Source organism: Fukomys damarensis, unplaced genomic scaffold (assembly GCF_012274545.1).
Source record: "Fukomys damarensis isolate Sample0158 unplaced genomic scaffold, DMR_v1.0_HiC HiC_scaffold_5, whole genome shotgun sequence".
Taxonomy (NCBI): Eukaryota; Metazoa; Chordata; class Mammalia; order Rodentia; family Bathyergidae; genus Fukomys; species Fukomys damarensis.
The window spans coordinates 61,046,543-61,067,498 of NW_022900917.1; positions in this window are offsets into that span (position 1 = coordinate 61,046,543).

The following is a 20,956-nucleotide window of genomic DNA, read 5'->3' on the forward strand; positions in this document are numbered from 1 at the left end:
TACTCCAACATATGTGTCAAGGAGCACCTAAAATATTGTCCTACTATGGACTATGCCATTCTGCATGCTCTCCTGCCTTTGCCTCTGAAGTTCTCAACATCTATAAGTGATCAGTCTGAGGAGAAGCAGGTGAATTGGTAGAGGTCAAAAAGGAAGTCTAAGTGCAGGGATCTCGTGTGGCAGCCTAGCTAAGCTAAATGGGGTTGCAACTTTGAGTCCAAGACTCAGTATTCTGAAAGCACAGGGCTGGGTTGCTCAGATTGCAGAGACTAAAGTTTGTGTTATTGACCAAGGACCAGGGTACTGGGCCTATGAGTTCAAGACTCCATCAAACACCCTCCATACAAGGAGAGCACATGGCTTCTTGTTCTCTCTTCCTGTTTCCCAGGCCCTCCCCACTTGCTGTTCACTTATTTTTTTCTTATGTGTGAAATCCCTGCATTTTTTAAAGTGCCTGCCTTTGACCAACAGCTCCTGGATCAAAACCAACAAAAAAAAAAAAAAAAAAAAAGAGAGAGAACAGGCTTTGCCACGGTTGGTGGAACAGAGGAAGCGGTGGTGGGGAGAACTTCCTCTGGATGCTCACATGCAGCTAAGATATGACCCAGTGTGGCACTCATGGCTGAATTCTGTGAAGGGACTATTATACTCAAAGATACTTTAGAGCTGCTGATAGTGTTCCTACTGGGGGAAATGATGTCAAGGAAATTCTTGAGATTATTATAACCCCAAGTTGACCCCCCAAACATCTGACAGCATCAGTATCAAATAGCATCCAACTATTAATATTGCTGGAGAGATCCTGCACAATCTCTTTTCTTAAATGGGAAATATTTGTTTTTACACATGGGCAGAGCAGGACCGTTCTGCTGTGACTTCAAAAGGATACTATACTGAACACTGCAGATCTTCTGAGTAGCAATGCAGGAAATCAAAGTTAGGAAGTGGCTGAGCTCAACATATTGGGTCATGATGAAAGAATTATATGACCATTTACTATTGCTTTGTTTGACAGAAGGAAATAATTAGCTCTGGAGATTACTCTCTGTTTTGGAAGAGAAATAACACCTCCTTTCCAGAGCTTGGAATTGTTCTCCACAATCGGCAACCACAGAGCATTTCTTAGTGTCTAGAGATAGACTATGATGATGCCACATTTCTGAAGTAGGGAATATTTCTTTAAAAATGCAGCTTGGGTCAAAGGTGCACAAAGGAAGTAAAGAAGTTGCATTGCACTTAAAATCTATTTGTATCAACAATATTCTGTGATGTATAAGATGCAAACTTTTCTGTACTGAGTCCTAAGAGAATGAGAAATTAATAACTGGTGTAGTGGTGCACACCTGTAATCCCAGTACTTGGAGAGTCTGCGGCAGAAGGATCGCAAGTCCAAGTACTGCCTGGGGAATACAGCAACTTAGTGAGATCCTGTCTCAAATTTTTTAAAGTGAGGGCCTAGGGAAGTAGCTCAGTGCAAAGGCCCTGGGTTCAATCTCCAGTGCCACAAAAAGTAAAAATTAAAAAAAAATGTTACTTCTTGTATTCTAATTCAAAACTATGTATGTTTATAATTTCATGTGCAGGCTCTTTCAGCAATAAGCTTTACAATCATTTGGTCCAATATTTACTGAGAATAATCCAATATCCAAAGCACAGGGCTGGGCATTTATCATTGTCTGTAAGTTATCATGGTCACTTTATCATTGTCAACACTAAAAGAGTTCAACTAGTATCTTCACCAAACCTCCCTAAAAACAGTAACCAAGTCCACTTTTAATGCTCACAATGTGTTTGGCTCCTGAGCATCTTGTAAACAAAATCACAGCATGCAACCTTCCTTATGTGAAACGCTGATGCTAGAGCACAGAGGGGTTTAAACCACCTTATTTACTTTGAGGTTTCTAGCACCTCCAGAAGATTCAGCATCTATGAATGGATGGCTGCATGCATGATTGGTGCCTCTAAGCTTATAATAAAAAAGTAAAAGAGAGGGGACATTTGTGACTATTAAGATTAAAAGTAACAACCTAGGACACTAAAGATGTGTTAGTTTTCATTATTGTGACAAAGTATCTGAGATAATCAACTTTTAAGGAGAAAATTAATATTTTGGCTCATGGTTTCAGAGGCTTCAGTACGTAATTGGCTGGTTCCATTAATTTGGGGAACTGAGGCGGCTCAGAGCGCCATGGGAGGTATACATGGTGGAAGGAACTACTCACTTCACAGTTGTCAGAAAAAAAGAGAAGGGTCCAAATATCCCCCTCAAGGGCATGACCTAACTTCCTTCTGCCTCCTAAAGGTTTCACCATCTTCCCACAGTACCACAAGCTGAGTACTAAGACTTCAACACATAGAACTTTGGGGAACCTTTACCCAAACCATAGCGAACATTTTTTTTTTCGTGAAGCACAGGAAAAGCCAGAAACAAGCTCCTTATTCTCTTAGGCAAGAAAGTTCTAAACAATATAGCAGGAGGGTACAAAGAAAGGCTAGTGTCACCACACATACACACAAAATGACATGTCCAAACTTCACATATTCAAAGACCCTTACCTAAAAAGAACAGCAGATGTCACAATTCGCCGTCACTGTTGGTTGTTTCAGCCAAAGGAAAACAGACAAACATGCCAACAGGCCTTTCTTCAGAGATTCAAGTATTTGGTGAAGCCATGATGGTATACATCCTCACTGACATGTCTTTATTTTAAAAAGCCACTTCTGAAGGAAGATAGGAGGTGCTGGTTCACCTAGTACAGAAGTTGATAAAATCTTTGAAAATCAAATCCACAAAGTGCATTCTAAAAAAAATAAAAAAATAAATAAAAAAAAGTAAAATAAGAAAAAAAAAATGAGAATCAAGACTTGCCATGTAAAGGTACATGATCCCAACAATGAATGTAACTGTACTGTATCCCTAAATGTACCAATAAACTCAATTAAAAAAAAAAAAAAAAGTAAAAAAAGTGCATTCTAATGGGAAATGTTTCATATGTGAGTGCTATGGGGCTTAAGATGCAGGATGTTTCATTTGTGTCCTGGTGGTGCCAGAAATACACCACCTGATAACATCTTACGCTATTAGCAATGGCCGGGGAACAAGACAAAACACCACACAGCAGGTCTAACTCATCATCATGGTCCTTTCCCTGAAGGAAAGAAAGTGTTCAAAATACAGAGACATCATTTCCCTGAAAGTAAGTTTGATGGACTCTGTGTGCTTACTGCCTTCATATGAGATGATAAAATTCATTTATAAATCAATGTGAATTAAGTTTTCAAGTTACATCCTTGGAAAGCAGAGTTAGTGTAGGAAGAGTGCATTAAACAGGTAGATGCTGATGGATTAAAAGGAGGGGAATGTCCGGAAAGGGAAAGTGACAAAAAGGAAAAGAGAGAGGTGTGAGGGGGTGTGTGTCCAGTCCTGACACTGAGAAGAGGCTCTGAACATAATGGGGCTGCAGACGGATGGGCCTGGCTTGTTCTCAGGACCTACTCTTGACTCCTCACTGTGGAGATTCTAACCAAAGAGTAGCAACAAGTTTTACACTCGTAAGGATGAATCTGCAGAAGGAACCACCATGTTTCAGAAGCAATGCAATGAGGCATGACAAGGAAAGGCACGAAAGGAAGTCTGAGATTGCATTTCACCAAGGAGTTGTAAAACCAAAATGCTTGAGAATCTCAGGACTCAGTGTGAGCAGCAGAGCACTGGCTCATCCTCACCCATGCTTCTTCGAAGACTGAGGAAATGGATGCTCAGGTTGGTTCAGAGCCCTCAGCTAACTCCAGGCAGTGCATGCCAAGATCCCAGATTCGGGCCTCTTTTAATCATATCTCCTCATTCCAGGAAAAGCCTGTGGCCTGAAAACAATATTAGAATATTTAAAATAAAATTATTTATTTTCTTCAGGTCCCACTGAGCCAAAAAGCTTCCTTAAGAGAGACTTTGGTCAAACTCAAAGGCTTGTAACAGGAAGTAAACTCAGAAGAGCCACTTCAAGCCTCTCCTATATAAAGCGGCAAATGGAGGACATGTTCCATTTGTGTCCTGGTGGTCCCGTGAGCATCAGACTGAGAACCCGGCTCACCTGGGTCCTCTGAATGCCTTCCACATCGTGTCTCCTGTATTAGTCACCTTTCTGTTGCTGTGACAAAATATCAGACAAATGCTGCTTAAAAGAAAGTTTATTTTAATTCATGGTTCCAGAGGTTTCAGTCCAGGGTCAGCTGACTCCAAACAGAAATAATGTAGCAGAGGAAAGCTGCTCACCTCATGGCAGCCAGGAAGCAGGGAGGAAAGGAAACAACCAGAAAGAAAGGAAGAGACTGAGGACAAAAATATAGTCTTCCTGGTTTTTCCCTCATCGACCTACTTCCTCAAAGAAGGTCCTGCCCATAACACATTCAGCTATAGACTCATCAGTGGATAAATCCCTTGTTGAAGTTAGCACCTCCATGATCTAATCACCATACAAAAGCCTCAAATTGTGAACACATACGCCTGGTGGGGACATTTTTGATCCAAACCATAACACTTCCTTATCTGTGACCAGGATATACTGATTTTGTAACATCATAGACATTTATACCTAGTGCCAACATAGGAAACAAGCCCAAGATTACTGTTCTGCAAAGTCAAAGACAGATAGATGAACCACAGAGAGGGCTAAGGTGCTCAGAACACTATTAGCTCAAACTTTTCATTCAGAAGTTGAAACCTTGGGTTTTCTTAGTAAGAGGATCAAACTTCATAGCTGCTAAGTCAAGACTGGCCACCATTCGAGAGGGTATATTATTCAACAAATTAAAACTTTGGCAATTTCTTTTTTTTCTTTTTATTGAGTTTATTGATACATTTTAGGTATACAGTACAGTTACATTCACTACTGTGATCTTGTACCTTTACATGACAGGTCTTGATTCTCATTTTTCCCCTTGTCCCTGCCCTCCCTTCACCCTCTCCTCCCCTCCCCATTTACAAACACTTTATTTCCACTTTTTCATTGTCTCATATTTTTTTCTTTTCCCTTATTCCCTTTCCCCTACCCTTCCCACTTTCCCTACACCTTTAGCCCTTTTCTTCCTATTTTATATGGTCAATTATCTCATTAGGATCTTGTGTACTATTATAGTTTTTCACACCAGAGAAACTATTTGGTATTTACACATGTGTGACTTATTTATTTCTCTTAGGAGTATAACCTCAATATGTGTCCATTTTCCTGTGAATGACTCTAATTTCTCATTCTTTATGGCTCATTAGTGTTCCATTTTATAGAAAAACCACATCTTCTTTATCCAGTTTCCAACTGATGGGCAAATGGGCTGCTTCCATGTTTTAGCTATTACAAACTGTGCTGCTATAAACATAGGTGCACATATGTCACTGTGGTATGATTCTTTTAATTGTTTTGGAAAGATACCTAGCAGAGCTATGGCTGGGTCAAATGGAACCTCCAGTCCCAGCTCTTTGAAGTATCTCCATATTGATTTCCACAGTGGTTGTACCAGTCTGCACTCCCACCAACAATGGAGAAGGGTTCCTTTCTCCCCACAACCCCAACAACACTTGTTATTGTGTGATTTCTTGATAGCAGCCATTCTTTGTGGGGTGAGGTGGAATCTCAGTGTTGTTTTCATCTGCATCTCTCAAATGACCAGTGATGTGGAAAATGTTTTCATATATTTACTTGCTGTTTTTATTTCTTTGTCTGAGAAATGACTGTTCATTTCAGATGCCCATTTTTGAATTGGGTTTTTATATTTGGGGGGCTGATTGTTTTGAGTTCTTTATGTATTCTAAATTATAGTCCTCTGTCTGAGGAGCAGCTGATAAAAAATTTTTCCAACATTGTAAGTTATCTCTTAGTTCTGTTAATGGTTTCTTTTGCAGTGCAGAAGCTTTTTAATAAGATGAGATCCCAGTTGTTGACTCTTTCTGCTAGTTTCCGTGCTACTGAGGATTTGTCCATAAAGTCTTTTCCTATGCCAACATTGGCAATTTCTAACAATGCTCTCTCTCCTTAGGTGCACTTTTCTCCAGCTTGGCCCCAGAGTGACCACTCAACTCCAGAGAGGTTCCAGCCTTCTAGACTGCCCAGGATACTCAAGACTCTAGCTGAGGGACACAACTGTTCACTTTACCTTGACACAGTAGATTCTCCAGACCAGCTAAGCAGAATCACATCTACTGGCACTGGGAACCAGAGGGAAGACAAATAGCTGAAAATGGTGCTCACCACAATTTCCTTCAGCAGTCATGAACAGTAGGATCCTCATAAGTGATTTTTTATCATTTACATATATATAGCAAATAAGCTATGTTATTTTATCTCCTTTCATCTCATTTGTCCCAAGAGAAAATGGGACTTTTGCAGCACACAAAAGACAGCTGCTCTGACATCTCTCTCACTGGCTTTCTGTACCTTACAGGGCAAGAGAGTATAGCTCCAGAAAGGGGGGAAACATGCTAGGAAAAGAAGTAATATTAAGAGTTTATGGTACAAAAAGAAAGAATAGCCAGTCTGAACATGTCATTTTCTATTCTTTATGTCTGGCCAGTAGTTCTGTTGATGGGGATACAGTGATACCTTGGTTCACAAACACTTTTGTTTGCAAACACTTTGATTCACAAACAAGCATTTTTCAAAATTTTGTTTTTGTTTGCAGGCTCTGTATTGGGTAACAAACAGGACCACAGCTATCACACACACACACATACACACACACACACACACACACACACACACACACACACACACACACACACACACACGGGCACCTTTTCCAAAATCATAGAACAAATTAAGTTCATCAACCAAAATACCACTATATTTGGTTTTTTAAAGCAGGGATTTTTTTGTAGTGTTTTAATCATATCCATAATATAACATAAGGTTGCCTAGGACTCTCCTACAACTAATCTTTGAGGAAACAGAGCATGAGGATCCTGGAGGAGAGCAATGGAGCCTCCTCCAGCACTCAGTGAACAGTAGGTGCAGCCTAGGGGAGATCCAGTCTCATGGAGCCCTATTGTGGCAGAGCCTGGACCAAGGGGAGCCTCAGTGAGGCAGAAATCAGGCCATGGAGAGGCCCGGTGGAGCTCAGGCTTCGGAGAGCTGAGGGAGGGATTTGCTGTTAAGGTCTGACTCCCTGTTAATTGCTTCCAAAGTCCTCAGAAATCATGAAGACAGGTGGATTGGGATGGATGAGAAGGGAGACTTAATTACAACTCGATTTATTTCTTAACCCTAAGTAAAGATAAATCAGAAAATATTTGCTTCATGTTTTTTAAAATAGAAAATTAAGACATATCTACAGAATACTAGATACCCAATGCCCTATTCACTGCCAATTCTTTCAGAAGTCTGAGAAGTTAAAATGTCTATCTAAATAATTTATTTTATAGTTATACTATATTTTATTAGTTTGCATTTCTGATCGCAGGCTCCTCAGCCCAAGCCTGGAATGGCAATGCATTTTAGCAGCTGACCAAGAAAAGTTCTCTTTAAGTCAATTCCTTGGCCAAGCTTCGACAACAGCAATAGTAGTCTCAAAAGAAGGGATGCTTTGGGAGCTGTTATAATGTTGTGAGTGAGAGCTGGAGTCAGGGACACAATTGTGGGTTCATTGGGTTCAAGCCCCTCCACTTCAGCAAGCACCTAGGGTTTGAGCCTCAGCGCCACTGCTGTGAAAGAGGACTGGTGATATCACAGCTTCACAGGGCTCTGACAGGCCCAGAAGGGAAGACGCACACACACCTGGCCGGCACCTGCACACAGCACAGATCCGCACAGAGTGCTCTGCCACTCCAGACAGGCCTGTCTTGGCAATGGCCGTCTAGTATGTTCTAGAGAAAAGTTCCCCGCTATCTGCACACTCCCTCTGGCCACTTGTCCTGGTTGTGTGCTCCCTTCCTTGGGCACTGATTAAATAAACCTGTGCATCGGCGTACCTAACCCACACAACATATTCCTCTCACAGTCCTGCGCTAGGCCTCTCTTCAGCTCTCTGTAATTTCACTCGTTCACACACTCACATATAAACACATTACAACACACTCCACCCACAACCCTTGCACATGCACACACACACGCATACACACACACACTGCTATGATTTATATCTAGATGTCCTCCCAAGAGATTTATGCACTCATGGACTTTTGGAAGGCGATGGAATGGGGCTTCAAGCTAATGTAGGAGGTGTGGTCTGGTCAAACGCGGGTCACTGGGTTTTGGCCCTGAAGGCCTCCCGGCTGCTCCACGGCTCTCTCCACTTCCCCACCACCGTGACTGGAGCAGCTTCTTCTCTTCTTGACCTGGAACCAGTGAAATATAGGCTGAAACCTCTAGAAACTGTGAGCCAAAATAAACCTCTCCTGCTTTAAGTTGTATCAGGCAGGAGTCTCAGTAACAAAGAAAGTGACTCAGACGCACACTTCACAGACAAACAAGCACACATAAACATGTTATTAATGCATCCACAGACTCAAAACCCACAAACACTCACACATATTTACAAATATGCATAGAGACACAATAATAACACACAATTGCACACTCAGTAGCTATACACATACACCCCGACTCACACAGAGACACACACACACGCTCACACACATGGTGACATTCATGGAGACATGCACACTCACACTTTTGATCCACACACATAAACATGCACGTGCACACACACACAAACACACGCACACACAGACTCCAGGATTCACTGAACTACTTGAAGTGTGGTACCACGAAGTGGAGCCTTTGAACGCACTGCTCCTGAATTATAACAAGGTAAGTTCAGAAATAGGGAGTAATGAGAAACTACTTTAGCATTTCGACAGAGTAATTTCACATCTGTTGAATCTAAAAACAAACTACTCATGCTTTGTACATCTACTTTTTAAATTTCATCTTTAATCTTTTATTATAATTTAGAAAAACATAATTCTGTGATACATTGAAGTTTGGAGAAAGAGGGGGGAAAAAAAGCTGGCCGACCTGGTGGCACACACAGGTGAGGTTACACAAGACCAGGGAGAAAGAACCTGCCATGGCTCCCATTCATGAAAACCGCATGGCCTTTGCAGCTGGTAAGGGATGAACCTTACTTTCCAGCCACAGAGTCACTTAGACTGGATTCAAAGAGTGTGAGAAAAATCTGGCAAGTCAGAAGAGCAGACATGGAGAGAGAAGGAAGTTGTTAGCTAACAAAAACCCAGACCTGTAAAACTTGCCCTTACTGGGAAAACAGGGTCGTGGTCTGCTGGACAGCCATCATAAGACCCAAGTAGCACCTTTGATGTCCCAGCTTCCTACTGCCACTCACCAGGATCAGGCAGGTGAGCAGAGGGACTGGCCTGCAGGGGCTGGCAGGAAGTGCTGCACTGTGAAAGCTGGGCCAGAAGTGCTCACTGGCTCTGTGTTTATGTCTGAAAACACAAAGCCCTAAGTCACAGATTTCATTTCACAATCGCCTGGAGAGGACCACCTGACACTGGCTGGCCGCTAGGGACAAGCAGCTCCAAGACACTCAGCCTGAGTGCATCTGCCACATGAAGTATAGCTGTCAGGGTGACACAGATCCTACAGAACTTTCTATATTCAGTTTTGGTTTTTTTTTTCATTATCTTGGAAAACAAGTCCATATGCTAAAAGCCTAAGTAAAGATGTGGAGGATGATATCAAAAATACTGGCCTTCTTTTTTCCTCAATCTTAAGCAAATTCATGGAGGATGTGAGTCATTCTTAGAGCATGATAGGGACCTGCAATAAGTATCATTTTTGTTGTAAAGGAGAAATAGATGTCTTATCTTCTAAAATTCACATTGTTTGCATATTAAGCACATGCTTAAAATATGTTTGAGGTATAAAATATAACTCAATGTAGCTTTTTTTCCTCAAATTTGTCACCAAGCCATTGCTTAAAGCAAGGAATGCACATGTGCTTGGGTCCTACTTTTTACCAAACCAGTAAGTTCTTCAAGTCAGGAGGAGCAGAATCCAGAAGGGACCCCACCCAAACAGAGCAGACTCGTGATTTTTCACACTTCCAGTCTCCTTCTTAGAAAAAAACTTCCTGATTTCTTTTAGGGCTTAACTAAGACTCTGCATGCTGACTTTTCGAAAAGTTCAGTGGTTTGGTGAGACACTGAGCTCTTCAGCTCCACTCTCTGCACAGCAAATAAGGCTGGCACTCACGAGAGTGGGGTTCTGTTCGTACAAGAACTGGGTGCTGTGTGTGGCACACTGCGCACATCCTTTCCAAAGAGGAAGAGGCCAAGTACTGAACTCTTTCTCTGCTTGTTCCCAAACTGGGGGCCTTCACTGTGACTTCAATGAGGTGCCAGTTGGATATCATTGAAGGTAGTGACCTCCTGGGAGGCAGTGATTCAGTCTGGGTCAGGACTCCAGACTCAGGAGGTGCTCAATTCTGAGGCAGGGCTATGGTTTGGATATGATCTGAATTTGTCCCCTGAGGAGTCATGTGTTAGGAGCTTGTCCTGACTCATACTGATTTGGAGACATAAGAGGAGATCAATCACTTGGAATACTGTTCTCAAAGGTAGTTCTCATGGGTCTCTGAGTTAGTTTTTGAGAAATTAAGTAGCTAAAAGAGCTAGTCTGGCCTCTGAGTCACTCTTTGGTTTTCAGTGTCATCTTTCCCTCTTGTACACACTGTCACCATGACATCATCCTCCAGATGCCAAACCAGTGGGGCTGTATATCTTTGACGTTCAGCCTTCGAGACTGTGAGTGAAAAAGAAAACGTTTCTTCATAAAATCGCTTGTCTCAAGTATTGTGTTATAGCAATCAAAGTGAACTAATACAAACAGTGAGGTAGTCTGAGGCAGTAACATATACTGAGGAAGTAACCTGGTCTGCGAAAGTGATCCAGCCTGAGGTAGGGGTTCATGCGTAGCTGAGATCTAATCTGTGACTATGTGATGCAGCCTATGAAAGAGATCAGGTCTGCAAAGTTGATCCCTATCTTCAAAGCTTTGAAACACTTGTTTTCAGCACCCATCAACCTATTAAGTTAAACCTGTGTGAGTGAAGCCCAGCTCATTTTAACATTCCTCAAGGATTCTTCTGTGCATCCCAAACTGATATCCTGAGCTCTCAGCATGGAGCAGCAATCCATCAATATTCTTGTAACCAAAGAGCTAGATCATATGAGCCACCACTATCCTAGGCCTCCAAGGGCCCAGGTCTGTGGCCCTGCAAGACAGGTCTACTCAGTTATGAGGGCAGTTCAGGGGAGTCTGACCACGACACTCAATCCTGAGGGGGTTTCATTCCCAGGCAAGCCTTCTCAGCCCATTAGCCCCACCTTTGAAAACAAAGCAGGGAATGATCTCTAGGTCACCTCTAGAGTAGTTTATCTCTTCTACAAATGAAAGCATAGAATAATGCATCTTCCAAAGCACTAAGGTTGCCAATGCACAGACCTGCACACAAGCAAGCCCTAAGGAACTGGCTACACTGTCCTGGGGGCTAGCTGGTAACTGACCAGCCTGTGCAGAAAACACCAGGGATCTTACTAAAGGATAGGCCAACTGTCTTGCCTGCCCACTGCATCGGAGCCCCCACTTCCCACCAGGCTCCCTCACTTACTAAAACTTTGAACAGGGACCAAGGATTATGAAATAAAACAAAACATGCATGTCCTCTTTCTGGGGAGCTGTGTTACATGCTGTTTGGGTCCATTAGTGAGCCAGGCTGCAGAGGTTTTTAATTTACTGATGGCTCAAGGAAGAGTGAGAGCTGCCTGAGCCAGCCAGATCCCCTCTGTTTAAAAGGGTCCTGCTGTGTGCCTTCCCAGACTGAACTCTAGCAGGACTGAGTTCCTGCTTTTGCACTTCCTGCCTGTATCTACCAGTGGCTGTTGCCAGACAGCAGAAAGCAAGACAGGAGATAATGCTGAGGCCCTTGGGGCACTCAGTTGGCAAAAACAGGCAAAGCTTCAGAGGCAGCTGTGCTCACACATTCCATCCCCTCAGAGCATCGAAGCACCCTCCTACAATGCACATGTATATAACTTTGCTACAACACACACCTGCCTCATCTGGGGCTTCCACACCCTTGAAAATTGTTATACAATAATGGAAAAAGTTATCACATCCTATGGATGTCAGACAAAAGTCTTTAAATCTGTAACATGTGACACATTGGCTTGCTTTCCCATGTGCCACATCCTTGAAGGAACAGGCCACATGGACCAAAGGTGACCCTCAAGAGACCTGCTGAGCCTAGGTCTCTGCTGGGCTTCAACCCCAAATTCCCTGAGACCCACGTGATTGTACCCAGGTGATTGTACCTAGGCCCACCCACGGATCTCACAGGCCAGTTTTCCAGTCTGTAAAATGCGATGTTAAACTAAATGATACCTCAGATTTCTAAAATTCCAACAACTAGCACCTCCAGTCTTATACACAGCATGTTTAAGTTCTAACAATCACATAAGGTACCATGTAGAGTGCTCTCCTGCCAACACTCACCTCCCTTTGCCCATTGTCAGACACCTTATAGGCACCCTAAGCTGTGCACTCCCCGTAGTGGCTGTCAGATGCCAACACACACCCAGGAAGTGCTATCCATGGTCATTCTGTCTCTGCACCCTCCACACTTGCTCCCTAGAGTGGGAAGCACCTTGCACAACTTAGGAAAAGGTTCTAGAGGTTCACTTTCTGGTGTTGCAGACCTTAGCTAGGGTCTACCATGCAGGGCCACCTCCTACTTGGTAACTTTCTCTACCTTTTGCATGGAACAGGTGACAAAGTCATGCTGGGATTCACAGAAGGTTCCCTGTGGCCATCTTATGAATGCACAGATTTCAAGGATGGCGCTGACCAAAACTTACAGTGCTAGGCCTGGATCCTATGGAGACCAAATCTTACACAAGTTGAAGCCCTTTTAGGAAAAAGAATATATAATAATAAATACAAAGTGAACTACAGTGCTGAAATCTCACCAGAATGAAGAGAGAGAGAGAGAGAGAGAGAGAGAGAGAGAGAGAAAAAAGAATATATAGTAATAAATACAAAGTGAACTACAGTGCTGAAATCTCACCAGAATGAAGAGAGAGAGGAGAGAGAGAGAGAGAGAGAGAGAGAGAGAGAGAGAGAGAGAGAGAGAGAGAGAGACAAGTTCAATGAGGTTTGGGGAGTCAGATCTTTTCTTCTGAGGGCTCCTTCATTTGCCAGAAATTCTTACTTAGAAAAGCTTGGTTCCACTCCCCACCTGGAACACTCCATACCTATCAGCATCTCTGATCCATCCCATGCTGGGATGACCCATAAATTTGAGCTCTGTCTGCTCCTAGTAAACCTACTTCTCCTCCAGGAGAGGAGAAGCACCTTCACCGATGACTTCTGCGCAGTTTTTTCTGAGCACCACAGGACCCCAGTGCTCTTCCTCTAGAGCAGCGGGGACAAACCTATGGCACACATGCCACAGTGGTCAGTTTGTTACCATTGAAAGCTCTAAAAGTTCTGCTAGCATTGCTCTGGAGCCTGGCCTGGCCTCTGTGAAACCGAACTCCATTGCACAGTTTACCAACTCCTAGTAAGCTTTCCATCCACAAGAGAAAGGGAACCAGAGCATATAAATAATAAGCCCTGTACGTCGTGTTTGATATCAAGCTGAAGCAATCGCTGAATGGAAGTAGATGCATGGAAGTGGTTCTCAGCCCTCCAGCCTGTCACCACTAGTCCCCTTCCCAACAGTGATACAAGAGTGTTCCCACTGTACTAACTGCTGCCTGAGGCACCTCTGACTCACCACCTCCCAGCTCAGTTTTTGAACTAAGTCTCCAAACGAATAAACTGCTTCAGAAATATATACACACGCCCTTGTATCAGTTGTTTTCTCTTCCAAAGGATGTTACTGCGTGATACAGCTTTAAGTTTTCAACTCTGTCATATTTTCTAAACTATGATCTCTTCCATTTACTTTAAGGGATATGGCATTCCCCCGTAGTGGGGTAAAAGCTAAACAATGTGGTTTGGATTTAGTGTTCCCATGCATCGCAGTGAAAATGTTTGTCTCAGCAATCATGTCATTATTGTTACTGGTCACAGCTGCTCTGACCCTCTGCCTTTATTTGTGAACCATGATTCTCTGCACCCCTTACAAGCGGGAAGGGTGGCTCTGTTCCTTGAGATAAGAGGCCTTTGATGAGATAGCCTGGGCTCCCATATGAACCACACCCAAGCCAGCCAGGAACCAGCCTAAAACTGACTAATCCTGAGCAATAGATAGAGGGGCTCAGCAGGGCTGACCTGGACCTGGGGCAAATGGTTTGAAGGAGACCCAGTGTCCTGTGTGAGGGTCTGCCAGGTGGAGCATGCCCTTAGTGACTCAGCCTGTCATTGCAAAGAAGCTGGGACAAGTGACCCTCACCAAACACTGACATACCATTAGGTCTTCAGACTGTCCTTGAAGGAACCTTACTTACAGATACCATGTGTTTCCACATGGAGAGCATCCTACACAGAGAACTGCTCAAGGAGCAGTTGATAGCAGCGTTGTGGGTTTCTAGTCACAGACAGAAAATTAAACCTGCCTGGAGGATCCTTTGCTCTCCATGGAAACAGGTTCCAGATGCCTGGGTCCCTCATGGCTCCACCCTGCTCTCATCAGACTTGACTGGAGCCAAAGCTTTGTGCCAAACACTTTTGAGATAAGAAAATGCTCAGCATTCCAGGCTCTGTGCCAGCACCTTGCACACAGACACCTGGCATGTTGCCCGCCACCCACTGGGCTGCGCCTTGCTGAGACACAGAGACCTGTTCTGCCTGGCTTCACCTTTTTTTTTTTAACTAGGAAACAGTATATATGCCCATTAACAAGGGTCTGGTTAATTAAATATGGTACATGCATACAGTGAAATTCTACCAACCACTAATAATAATGATGCAAAGTTAGTTTTTTGGCATCGAAAGAGGTCTACAACATATTGTTGTATGAAGATCCGGTAACAGAACCATATAAAGCATAAACATATTCATAAAAAATGATAACTACCTATATTTGCATATTTGTATATATGCATGGGAATATTCTAGAACAGTGTTAAACCAATCCATTAAGTAATTTATTTCTGAATTCTAAGATGTTATCTAACTTTGATTTTTTGTTTATACTTCTCCCTAGGTATACAGATATAAAAATATTTGATACATATAAAATATATAAAATTTACAATGAACAGTATTTTTTTTAACAAAGAATGTTTTTTCAAAAGGAATGAAGTGTGCAAAAAAAAAGAGGTGGTAAAGGAGCCTTGGGGGAGGCTGGAGGAAGGGCTCAGGAGTGGCCAGGCAAGGTGGGCAAAACCCCCACAGATCCGCAGAGAAATCCTGGGCCTACAGAGAGCAGAACCCTTCAGAATATTGGTCCAGCTCCCAGTGAAGGCAAAACAGGACAAAGAGTGAGGGTTAGGCTTAAGGGTCTCCACCTGCCAGTGGCTTCTGGGATAAATGATGAGAAGTTTAAAAATGCCATTCTTACAATCACAGACAGTAGCCTCCTATAGTCCCAACTACTTGAAGCTGAGGCAGGAGGATTACTTGAGCCCAGGAGTTCAAGGCCAGCCTGAGTAACACAGCCAGACTCTGTAAATGAAGGGAGGGAGAAAGAGAAAGAAGGAAAGAAGAGAGGCAAGGAAGGAAAGGAGAAAAGGAGGTCAGTCATTTTTTTGTACCATTTTCTCTCTCAAAAAATAAAATGTTGCAGATTTTCCATACTAAAGGATTAAACAAAAATCAAGAAGGAATTAAATAAAAATGGGAGAGAGATGTCATGAATGTGGGATATGAACTCAGAGCCCAAAGACCTGGGTTCGAGTTCTCTGTGCTGGCCCTATGTGGTGCAGAATAACAGAAGGTCACCAAAGTGCCCCAGACCTCAGCCTTCACAGCCTCAAAGCAGAGGTGCCAATACAGTCTCACCTGGCAAAGTGTAAGCCCATGCAAAATCTCTTAAAATGATATAAACGCCACTTATATATTTCCATTCCAAAAATTCATTAAAATTATGCTATACAATTTGTCGAGCCTCAAAAGTAATTAGGCAGCTTCAGGCATCCCTGACCACCTTCCCAATTTGCGGAGCAGGAATGCATTCCACCTCTGTCTCTTCTCACCATGTTCACCACCTATGGTGCATGTGCTGGGATTCCTTCTACTCCTGCTAGGTAGGAGCCTCCCACCTGACCAGGCTTCACCCCATATACTCTTCCCAAATGAGCTTCATTATTTAAATGAGAATGTGGCCAAAATTCTGCCAGAATCTTCGCTCTCTCTCTCTCTCTCTCTCTCTCTCTCACACACACACACACACACACACACACACACACACACACACACACACACACACACACACACACACACACACACACACACACACACACACACACACACACACACACACACACACACACACACACACACACACACACATCTTGCTACTTTGTCCAGGCTGGTCCTCAACTGCTGGCCTCCAGAAATCCTCTTGCCTCAGCCTCCTAAATGCTACAATTACAGACATGTACTACTGCGCCCGGTTTGCCCTTTCTCTCCTTCTTCCTTACTAACAGCAATATATTTTGTAGCTGGGGTGGCCATGAGTCTGCTGATGAGATAATGCAGAATTCCACTTTGTTGCACTTCCAAGATAATCATTATTTTCTTACTAAAAAGCAAGAGTTCCTACTGAACACCTTTGTTTGCCCTTTGCACTTGCTCTTTCCTCCTGCTTTGAAGAGAGTGATGTCTGGAAATGAGGCATCTTGGGGATCAGACAGACAAAAGCCACAATCTAATAATGGCTGAGAGAGAAGCACAAAGAGCAAAGAGCCCCGAGCATCTACACCAGCCTCAGAGTGCCTCCCTCTAGACCTCCTGAGAAGGAAGGAAAAATAGCCCCCACTATAGCATAATTGGTTGAATTTCTATTTATTACTTCAGTCTAATGCAATTCTAACTAACTGAGAAAATATGCCCTGTTTTGATAATTCACTAGCCATACTCTGAAACCTACTACAGTTCTAAAAATTAAATTCTTTGTGTTCAAGTTAATATTTCACAGTCATTCAACACTGCCCTCCCAGGATTCTATTACTATAGTAGGCGACCAGCAAAGTTTCAAATATGGTCTTTCTGCTTTTAAATATTTTTCAAAACAAAATAAAAATAAAAATAATTTCCCAGGGGCCTCCTAATAAGTCTGGTTGCCATTGCAGCTTGCATTGACAGTCTGCTCCTAAGGACTCAGTATGAAACCAACCCATTTGACTCACCTAGTCCTTAATGCACACCTAGTGCCTCTCAGAAGAACTACCCTTTGGCACATACCAGCAGTCGTGAGTGCAAGGCCCTCAGTGGTGATGTGGCATGGGGAGCAAGCCACACTGAGTGGGGCTTACAGAGGTAGGACCATGGTGCCTGCCAACGGAGGCTTTGGCTGCAAGGGACAGAAACAACCCATTAGACCCATATGGAAGCCCATTCACATGGTGCCCTGTGCATGTAGGACAGCTTTGTATACTTGTTTACACATACAAGGGTGCATGTATATGCACATACATCTATTAGCAAAATATTAAAATTATTTATCTTAGACATAAACTATCCACAACTCCCCTCACAAAAGTAGGCTAAATAAGCAACAGCAAATAAAAGGAAAATCATGATTTAAGAATTACTTAGATGGCACTAACTTTGAATATATGACTTCTGGCTACCCCAGGTGCTCTAGGTGTTGGTCTTGTGATTGGTCACTTCCTGCGGTCATCAATATGTTGGCAATATCCACCTACAACTAAGATCCAGTGAGCACAACGGAGATGGGAAAGGTCAAAAGACAAAGTTGAGCCTTGTTTGGCCTACTCCATGTAGGCTGGAAATATCAAGAAGGGTTGGAAAACTGTACAGCTGACATGATCGTCCTGTTCTAAAAGAGCTGCCTGCCCATGGCCACACCCCTGTACCAGTGGTCTGTCTCACCACTTTTCTGTGAAGCAAGGTGGAGCAGATCTAAGAAATCTGTATCCAAGAGCTCCCAAAATGAGAGACCTGAGTGGTGCAGGCAGATCCCACCATCCTATCTTCTGAGGCCCAAGTGGCCAAGGACAAGACCAGCAGGATAGAAGCTTCTCACAGGGTTATGAGCTAGGGGAACTCAGGGAGGACAACCAGGTGGCTGGCTCCTGTTCCATGCTGTCTGCTAGAGCTGGTGGGATGGCCTGACCTGTACACTGCAGCAGGGCTCAGTTTCTCCACTTCTGCTGTCTGTGAAAGCTTCCTTGTTTCAGTGATCTCCCCCACCCAGGGCACCTGGGACCTGGAATAGCTAGGGACCGGCAGTGTAGTACTCTGAGCATAGCCTCCACATGTGGCCAGCTCAGGCTTCCTCAAACAGTGGGTATCTTAGTTCACACATCAGCCTTGCTTCCTCAATAGAGTACTCTAAGAGGGGAAAGGAAAAGGCCAGGCCAGAGATGGCATGTCGCCCATGCCATCTATTCTTTTCATCCAGGTAGTCACTGGTGAGCTCAGAGTCAAAGGTGTGGGGACACTTAATGGGGACCTCTGCATGAGGTACAAAGAACTTCCCAGGGGGAACAGACAGCCATCATAAGACAAGCTACCACACACAAAGAGCCAGGATAAGGCCCCAGATCTCCCCAGGGCTTTTAAATGACTCATCTGCAGGCATCAGATATTCGGAGCAAACCTTGCCAGCCACCCTAGAAGACTAAAATTGGTGAATCGCTGGTTTTCTAATTCCAGTTACTGATTATTTCTCACCAAAGTGAACCTTATTAACCACAATGCTTTTGCAGATATTAGTAACTATTGGCTTAATAAAAATGATAGACCACTTTCTCAGCAATTTTTATGTGCTATAAAAACTGTTCCATTATTACTTCACTTGCCATCAGATAATCCCTAAGTCAGCTGTTCTGTGTATAATAATTCCCACATCAGGAAAAATAGTAATTATTATTTATACAGTTGGTATGGATTAGTGGTCACTAGCTAAGTACTTCCCTTTTGTTTTCCCATTTAGTCCTCACAGCATTCCTTTAACAGAAGTGATGCCTCTATTTTATAGATGATGAACCAGAAGTGCCTGGCAGTAGAGATGTTTGCCCAAGATCCTACTGTTTTTTTGCAGAAAAAAAAATGGTTCAGGTCTACACTTCCAGTGCTGATATATGTAGCCTCCCAGTGTATGGTACAGAATGGTCACTATTTGTGTCCCCTGGTTGGGACTGACAACTCTTAACTCACAAAGATGAATGTATCATCACTGCTGGGTTTTTGTGGCCATAACTATAACTTCCAGATCCTTCTTTGGCTCTCCATCTGCCTGAATCACCGCTCAAGCACAGAGCCTGAGGCCTCAGCCTCTCCAGGGGTTGGTCCTCGCTAGCTCCAGACTGCCCCTGCCACATCTCTGGCCACCCTGCTAGGGATGGCCCTCAATGCCCTCACTGTAGCCCCTGTTTCCTCTCTTGGGTTCAAGGTTCAAATGTCGGTCACCTCCCATCAGTGAGATCTCCAGGGGAGATCCAGGAGCTTGGACTTGATGCCAGGTTACTACAGAACTTTCATGTTGCCCAGCCTGCTGAGATGTTGAGCTCTCACAATGAGTTTCTCTGTTTCCCAAAAGCAACCTTGCAAAAGCTAACAAGCACACTAACCCATAGGCAGCAATAGAAAGAAGAGTTTACCGGGAACCATGCTAACCTGATCTCTCACACCTGTGCTTGGGCAATCTATTCTGTGAGAATGATTCAAACTGATTTATAGTATTGGAATGTAGTCCTGGTAAAAGCACCCAGAATTCTCGAAAGGTGAAAGTGTCATCTGTAACTCACAGGGGTCAGAAATATTACCATCTGGAAAAGATTTTTTTTCCAAGTGGACAGTCATTAAAATCAAACACAAGTGCTTTAGTCCTGCCTTTCAGTTGACAGGAAAAGAGGTCCCTGCTCTCTCAACCCCCTCCCCAGACCCTGAGTGCTCAGGCAGGAGCCTGTGCAGGAGCAATCACAATGGAGGAAGGATCATTTGGAAATCAGAGGGAACCAATGAGGCACGCTGACTTTGCAGATTCAGCAAACCCCAGAGCCAGTCACAACAGTGTACACTACAGTCCCAAGTATCAGAAAGCTGAGGAAGGATTGTTTTTGCCAGGAGTTCAAGGTCAGCCTTGGCAACATAGGGAGATCTTGTCTCACAAAAAGGGGAACCTGGAAGTATAGTTCAGTGGTAGATTACTTGCCTGGTGTATGTGAGGCCTGGGTTCAATCTCCAGAAAAAGAAACCCTGAATAACTAAATAGAAAGAGATGCCCTCCCCTCCCCACATTCTGTATCCTTGGGTCTTTACTTTTGGTTGGGTTAGTAGAAACAATTGCTTGGGGAGGTGAGAGACATGCTATGTTCTTTGCTGGTGAAATTGGGATTTATTTGAGAATTGATGTCCAGTATCCATCCTTTAGGTAGCGAAGATGTCACACAAAATAACTTTCAAAAAGGCGGTTTCCTATGTTGAGCATTAGCACAACACAGCATCCACTCACGACCAACAGGAGATAACAGGAGGTAAAAAACTGGAAAGCACAAAAAATAAAAGTTGAATTTTGTTAGGCCTCCTGAGGCTTCCACACAAGGCAATAACCAAGCCCAAACTAATACTGATAATGTAAGGAGTGGTTTCCCAGGGTGTGGGATCTCCAAAGTTATAGTACATTTTCAGTAATTACACATGTAAATCACACAACACACATTCCCAAGTACTGGAGTTACTTAAGGCACCTTCACACCATATACCTGTTGACATTCGTGCTATTTGATGGCCTCCATGAGAACCTGAAAAAGCTGAGTCCACTTGGGTGCCCAGGACCCTAAGGACCAGCACTGCAGTCATCCAATGGC